We start from the raw sequence: 7,836 nt of genomic DNA, 5'->3' as shown, positions 1-7,836 counted from the left end.
AACATGTTTAGTTGTGTACGGATCATCATCAAATTTTGAAACACTTCATATTAATGAACATATATGAACAATACATACATGTACATACATATATAATCGCGATTAAGTGAATATAGAGCATGATAGATTAAACTTATATTGATCGATTACTGATATCACATATTTTGTACATGTTTTTATATATCATTTATAGGCAGTATCATGCTTGCTTTGAGTAATTTAAGATCAACTATACGAACTTTTGATACTTAATAATTTATAGTTGATTATAGATGATTTTGATAAGAATGAAGATATGGACGGGAGGAAGCTGAGTAAGAAAATAGAAGAAACCCGATTTGCTGAAAAAGAGAAGGAAGCAACCGCCTGTATTTCAAAAGCGCCGCTTCCTATTAAAGCTGGAGACAAAGTGTCAGATACAGGCACCGCTTGAACAGAAAGTGTCGCGTAGAATTCTAGACAGAACTTGAGGAGATCAAATACGAGCGCTACTTAGCCGATGAAGAGACGCTTGGATTGTTAGCCGATAAGTTGAAGATGAATGATATGCTCTCACAAACATACATTATATCTTTTATATTTATACTTAAACGTGGACTCAACTATGTGACAAACATTCGAGAAACAATGACTCGGTAGTTGTAATTAGCAAGTTTTCATTTTAAGGTTCATCCCAAGAGAGCGGTGATTGCTAGTTGAATCGATGAAAACTCATAATCATCCTAGAGTTTGTTTGATTGAGGGGTTTTGAATTTGAGATATTAAGAAAGCAATTGCAAATTAAACTAAGAACTAGAAATGATTAAATAGTTATCAATATTAAAAGCATGCACACTTGCTTAATCCACTTGAAGCATTCGGATTGTTCTTTTGTTCACTTAAGATCTAATTGTGTTCAAACTTATGCTAGTATCCCTACTAGATGTTCTTATGATCAAATCAACACTTGCAAATTCCCATAAGCTTATATCAATTGATCTAGTTGAATAATGCAATCATCATTTGTGTAACATCCCGCATTTTTCCGTTAATTCATTTTAACGTCTGGCTTTTTTTTAAAAAAAATAATCTTTCGTCATCTATATTCGTACCTTCCGTTAATTAACGTTCTTAACATTTCCGTTATTGAATTTTAACATCTTCTGTTTACTCTCGCGTATTTAAAATAATTCGTTTGGTTAATTCACGCACCCGCGTTAAAATTGAGGGACCAAGTTGCCAAGTAGGCAAACTAGTTGACGAGGTCAACTAGTCAACCCACCATCTCCACCATTCATTCATTTCTTCCACCTCCCACCTCTTTACTACTTTCATTTTCTCTCATTTTCTTCAAACAAAGATTCATCATCCATTTCCAATCTAGCAATCAAACATCAAAACGAATTGTACTTTTGTGATCCTTGCATCATCCTCTTTAATTTGGTACCAATTTCATAACTTGGAATAAGCTTTTCAAAATCTATAATTTTCATAAATTAGACTTTTAGACTTGAAATGGTGTTAATTAGTATCTATGGCTCATTGTGATGTCGTGTATGTAATTTGTATGCTCGATCTTGTTACTTGGTGTAACTAGCATGAACACTTGAAATGGGTTAGTTAACTCTTTGATTTTGGATGATGAAATGTGTTTATATGTTAAACCTTGTGTGTTAAAAGTGTTACTAGCATCGTTAGCTTCGTTTTGGTATGTTAGATGACATGAAAACCTTGCATTAACATGATTATTGATTTTGTGATTCTTGGTTAGGGTTTGATAGATTTTAAAATGAACTTTTGATGTTTCGAATGCTATGAAATGTTGTTATTAAGTGTTTAATTACAATGTATGTTTAACTACCTTCGAAACGGCATATCGTATGTGTAAATTGGATTCCCGAATCATGAAATGCGTTTTAAGAACTTGAAACTTTAAAGATGAACTTTTAACGATCATTCGATGAGGTTTTTTTTGTTGTAAATGATGAACTTGATTGATGATATGTGTTTAGTTGTATTCCTTGTCAAAATACCTTTCCAACGATATAAGATACGTGTTTTGTATGTTTACGGTTCATGATTTGTGTTGGTTTGAAGTTTGGCTCGACACTTAGGAAATTTCCAGCTTTCAGCAGCCCAGTTGTTTTGGACGCCGTCCCAGCCTTCATTGATGTACGCCGTCCAGCCATTCTGGACGCCGTCCAGATGAACTACCGAGGGCTGTCCAACTTTGTAAATTTTCGTTTAATTCTAACTATGCTACGCAACTCCAATTAACATGAAACTTGGCCAACATGTTTATATATGATTACTAATTGAAGAAAAATTGTCGGATACCCGACCTGAACCCGTTGACTTTGACCATAACTTTGACCAAGTTTGACTTTTAGTCAAACTTAACCAAACATTTATGCAATCGTTTTAACGTGCTTTTATACTTATATCTTGCATGAAACTTGATAACTTGATTCACATGCTATATTAATCGAGTCGTAATGAGCCATAGGACTAATTGAACACATTTTGACCGACCTTGTGTCGTAACCGGTAATTGATACGACTTATTTGTTTAGGTCAAGGCTAAGCAACTTTCATTGCACAACGTTTAATTACAAGTACTTTGGCATGCAACTACGGTGAGATCATAGTCCCACCTTTTCAACAACTTTTATTCTTTTAAATCGTGGGCTGAGAAACATATACTTTGTTTACATTTTATACTACTTACTTTTATACTTTGAACACAAGTACAAAAACAAACATTCCACGTACGAGTTAGAACAGAAATTCTCAATTCTATTATCATTAGTTACACTTGTCGGGTGTAAGTGAGAACTTATGCTGTGTGGCCATATGGGTTGACAAGCCCTCATTCGGACGGTTCGCTACCGTTATGCGGATGAAATATATTTTTGAGAAACAGTGTAGGTTCTAACACTATGGGTATGGGGTAAAAGAAACGTTAAGCCTTGATAATTGGGTGCTCGTGAATAACAACTTTTGGAATGCAAATAATTTGGATAATCAACTTTATGGAAATACAAAATCTTGTGGTTCAAAAACAACGTTTACAAATACACCTATGATTTCACCAACATTTTTCGTTGACAGTTTTCTATATGTTTCTCATGTTCATACTTGGCTACTTGATACATGCTTCCGCACACTTTGATTACTTGCTTGGAGTCAAGCATACATGCATACGCTAGCGATAGCACTTTTGGATTTAAACTTAAAGCATATCTGTTTACGCTATTTATAGCAACCGTGATTTTCAACTTATTATGTCGCAAGTTATTTCAATTATACCTTATACTTTTGTAAACTTAATTTGTTGTCGAACTGTTGGTAAACTTAAAACTTTGTAAGTCTTATACTTTTCAAATGAACGCGACATAATTTTGGTCAAACGCGTCTTATTTAGGGACTATGACCACGTAACGGGACCTAAGTTAACGACGCCTTTAATGACGTTTTTGTCGGGTCGTTACAGATGGTATCAGAGCGTTGGTTGTAGGGATCTAGGATATGCATTAGTGTGTCTGACAAAGTCGTTAGGACGCATTAGTTAATCTAGACTACAACTGGATAGTTAATCATTGCATCCTGACTTGCATTTGCTATAGATAACACTTACTTGACTACTTGTGCATTTATACTTGAATCTTTATTAGGTAAACTTCTTAATGGTACCAAATTTTCATCATACGAATCCGTATTCTGCTACTTTTTGGTGACACACGTAAATTCGAGATTCATACACGCAAGGATGACGACGACTTCATTAGTCACACTAGTCCGGGAACTCTGTCTCCCAGATTGTTATTCATCACCGTCCCATCTTACTATCCACAAGTACTATAATTTTTCCACCACGATGGCAATCACTAACCACTACGATTGTTACACTGGTGGCCTTCACTATCTATCACTTCTTGTACTACCATCACTACTCTAGGTGAGTATTGTCATCACAACTTATCAATATGGTTGCGTACTACTCGTTATCATGGTTCGTTACTCTTTTTGTACCTAAGGACATTATTGTTCGACTTGAACCGCATTGACGTGAACAATCGTTTATACACTTCCCTCGGGAAACGCTTCTTCAGAGTTGCACAAATTCTTTCGATTCGATACGAGTCACGTTAGAGACGTCGTTACATTTTGTTCATTTTAAAACTTCATTATTACACGAACTTGATTCTATGGAGTGATGTGGGAATGGAGGTATGAGTTAGCATAATATAATGACACTCGATCAACGTGGTTATATAATGGTAAGTCATACCAAAGTTCTAATGACACGTGATGGTGATTAGACTCGATCAACCTAGTCACCACCATGTGCCATGTACATGAGTTTATTTTTCTTTATTGACATGCGAAAACTCCGAGAATATTGTTAACGACCATACCAGGGACACATCTTTGATTATTGCCAAAACATATTTACGCTTCCGAACGAATGACGAATTCTTTCAACTTCAACATAGATTACACGTGTATACTATCTCGTTTTCGCACAGTTTTATCGACGAACTACAATATGCTTGTTATGCTCACATCGAGGCGGAAACTTCTCTCGTATTACGCTCGTACTTCCGTGTAAGGAAATCCTTTATCTAAATTCTCAATGGAGAGAGAGACTCTTCACGTTATACTAAGTATTCGCCGCGAGGGTGAATAGTCCTAACGAACGTTTTCAGAAACCGATAAGAAACTTGTTCTAACAAACGTTTTCAATTCCTAGCAAACTTGTTCAAATCCGAATCGAGATGCTCGTTTCACTCCTAGATTCTGGGGTGCCTTACAATAAACTTTGGAAACCAGATTATTCATGAGTACCGCGTATCATCCACAAACCGACGGACCAAGAAAACGTACAATTCAAATTTTGGAAAAACATATCACGAACTTGTATTGTTGCCTTTAATTGATTCCTCTTACAACGATAGTTATCATTCGAGTATTAACGCCGCACCTTTTCGAAACTTATTGTGGTCGCAAATGTCATTCTCTTAAATTTTTGGGCCGAAGTAAGCGACAATCAAACCACTGGACCCGAACGAATTCATGAAATAACCGTTAAGATCGTTCAAACCCAAGAGAGGCTCAAGAGGGCCCGTAGTCGTCAAAAGAGCTATGCTGAAGTTAGACGTAAACTTTTCGAATTCCAAGTGTGTGATGACCCGAAAATTTCTGACCAAATTTAAACTTAATCTTTGTATGATTAACATTTCCGACACTATAAGCAAAGTCTGTAAAACTGAATCTCAAAATTTTTGAACTAATTTTATATATTTAAATACCCTTCGGTTGTTTTCGACGATTCGCGAACAAATATATGTAAATAGATACATATATACTATAACTTGAAAAGGTAACAATGTATTAATTATTTGATACCGTACATTAAACTTATTGGTTTAAATATTTATTTGAATATATATGATAAGTTGAAATATTTATTATTAAAATTTATTTATAAATAACTTCCAATGTGTATTTAAAAACTGATTTATGTATATTAAAAAGATATATACATATATATAATTTCAAGTTATTTAGTAAACGATAGTAACATTTTCAAATTACTACAGTACCCAAAATGCTACAGTGTTTTTAAAAATCACTATTTGCTACAGTAAAAATTAACTTTGCTACAGTGGTATAGTTTATGGATGATTTAAGACTATATTTTGACAAAGGTACGAGTCACGAAATGTAAAATGCAAGTTTTCTAAGCGTACGAAAATGCGTTCGAGAAACCGGAACCGGGACATAAGTCGAGTGACGACGTACGACATATAGGAACAAAAATTACAAGTCAACTATGCACGTGAATTTAATATAATATATAATTAATTATATAAATTATATATATTATATATTAATATTTATATTATGTCGACAAAGATAAAAACAAATGAACCAGGCTGGTGACAGTTGGCCATGCGATCGCATGGCCATATGCCCATGAAACCATGCGATCGCATGGAAGGAGAAATCAGGCCACACTATAAAAGCTCGACCATTTCTACTTGTGATTTAATTTACTTTTACTCCGTATTATTTAAATTATTATTATTATTATTATTATTATTATTATTATTATTATTATTATTATTAAGATTATTATTAATCTTATTATTTTTATTATTAGTGTTATTATTTTTGCGATACAAAAATAATAATGTACATAAAATATTACGACGGAGTGCTGTCCAAGTAATTTTCAAAACGAATTTCCGAGCGAGCTAGAGCTAAGGAAAATATGGGTTATTACCAAGGAAATTATGGGTAATGTTCGGGGGTATTTTTGTGAATCAAACCTCGTTTTTATCATCTCCGATGTGTCTACGTGCTTTCCTGCAATATTGTATATCAATATTAAACAGTGAGTTTCATTGATCCCTTTTTAATTGCTTTTGCAATATATATTTTTGGGCTGAGAATACATGCACTTTATTTTAAACACAGTGGATACAAGTACATACTAAATTCTACACTGAGTTTGAACCGAAAATCCCTTAGCTTTGGTAACTAGTAACTGCCAGTTATAAGAACTGGTGGGCGCGAGTAGTAGTATATGGATCCATAGGGCTTGATATCCCCGTCCGAGCTAGAGCACTAGCCTTTTAACGGACGTATGCTATTTGAGAAGCGTACACGTTGGTTTGCGTGTATTATTAAGATGATTATACAAAGGGTACAAATTATATATACGTTAAGTTTAGTTACCAGGGTGCTCAATTTCGTAGAATATTTTGATAAACGTTTCGGATGAAACAACTGAAATCTTGTGGTCCACCTTTTATGTAAAACCTATTGATAAACGTTTTGAATAAAATAACTGAGATCTTGTGATCAACCTTTACATACAGATGATTTGAAATGTTAAAACATATTGATAAACGTTTTGAATGAAATAACTAAACTTTTGTAATCCACATTGATATACGGATTATGTGTAATATTAAAACTATGAACTCACCAACCTTTGTGTTGACACTTGAAGCATGTTTATTCTCAGGTTTCTAGAAGTCTTCCGCTGTTTGCTTATACGTGATACAAGATATGTGCTTGGAGTTATACATGCTATATACAAGAAACTTGCATTCACCAAACCATTACCATGTACCTTATTTTGACTGTATTGTCAACATATGTATTATTGTAAACCATTTAAATGGTGATTGTCTATACGTAGGAATCTTCAGATGTTAAAAACCTGGAATTTATATATTCATTTATGAAATACCTTCTCAAACGAATGCAATGTTACAAAACGTATCACATAGAGGTCAAAAACCTCGCAATGGGACCAGATGTTGATGTATTCGTCCAGGTGGATTAGGACGGGTCATCATAGTTGGTATCAGAGCGTTGGTCTTAGCGAACCAGAATTTGCATTAGTGTGTCTAACCGGTTATTGTTATGATACATTAGTGAGTCTGGACTTCGACCATGTTTGCATGATAAAAGTTGTTGCTTATAATTTCTTGTTAGAAATTACCTGCTTATCATTCCTTGTGTGGAAAATTACCTGCTTATCATTCCTTGTGTTGAAAACTACCTACTTATCAATTGTAGTCTAGACACACCTTATTGCATGGATTGCATGACTAGTGTATAGACAAAATGAATATCTTAGCTTATCTGTTACTGTTACCTTTACTTGACAGTTTTCGAAAGTTTCTCCGTAATTTGCGGAACCTTTGTACTATATATAGGTATTCTATGTAATTAGAATATCATCCTATATCCGAAAATCATTTCACATTGAAAATTCTTTATCTAACCGTGTAAGATGAATTCTGCAAGTAATTCGAGTTCTTCGGATTCCGATATGGA

This window comes from Rutidosis leptorrhynchoides, chromosome 1 (assembly GCF_046630445.1).
Source record: "Rutidosis leptorrhynchoides isolate AG116_Rl617_1_P2 chromosome 1, CSIRO_AGI_Rlap_v1, whole genome shotgun sequence".
NCBI lineage: Eukaryota > Viridiplantae > Streptophyta > Magnoliopsida > Asterales > Asteraceae > Rutidosis > Rutidosis leptorrhynchoides.
Note: the sequence above shows the minus strand (reverse complement) of the source record.